General features: G+C 52.1%; 1 protein-coding gene across 1 annotated transcript in view; it reads left to right on the top strand.

The window, feature by feature from the left end:
• DSTYK (dual serine/threonine and tyrosine protein kinase) overlaps positions 1 to 482 on the top strand; it is a 17228-nt gene that overhangs the window by 3494 nt on the left and 13252 nt on the right. The window lies entirely within an intron of this gene.

The following is a 482-nucleotide window of genomic DNA, read 5'->3' as shown; positions in this document are numbered from 1 at the left end:
GATCCTCCAGGAACTGCAGGCTGGATCCCACTGAATTCATGGAATTACTGTGGGGCAGCAGCTGCTCGATCCCTGATTCTCATCCTTGTTTGGGGTTCTGGGATCTGCTTGATCCCTAATTTTCCTTCCTGTTTGAGGTTCTGAGATGCTGTGATCCTCCAGGAACTGCAGGCTGGAATCCCACTGAATTCATGGAATTAATGTGGGTCAGGATCTGCTCAGTCCCTGATTTTCCTTCCTCTTTGGGCTGCTGGGATCCTCCAGGAACTGCAGGTTGGAATCCACGGATGAGAACACAGAACATCTGTGTGGTTTCCTCTTCAAACTCCCCGTGACCTCTGACAGGATCCCAAGGAAACTGAGGGTGGATATCAGGGAAAAGTTCCCCCAGAGGGGGGGGTCAGGCCCTGGAAAAGGCTCCCCATGGAATGGTCAGTGTTCCAAACCTTCCAGAGCTTCAGGAATGGTTGGACAACACTCCC

The sequence above is a fragment of the Corvus kubaryi genome, unplaced genomic scaffold, assembly GCF_017639235.1.
Source record: "Corvus kubaryi isolate FWS band 111438036 unplaced genomic scaffold, C.kubaryi_AGA036_p1.0 split1-37355, whole genome shotgun sequence".
In the NCBI taxonomy this organism is placed as follows: domain Eukaryota; kingdom Metazoa; phylum Chordata; class Aves; order Passeriformes; family Corvidae; genus Corvus; species Corvus kubaryi.
This window is presented reverse-complemented; position numbering and strand designations above follow the sequence as displayed.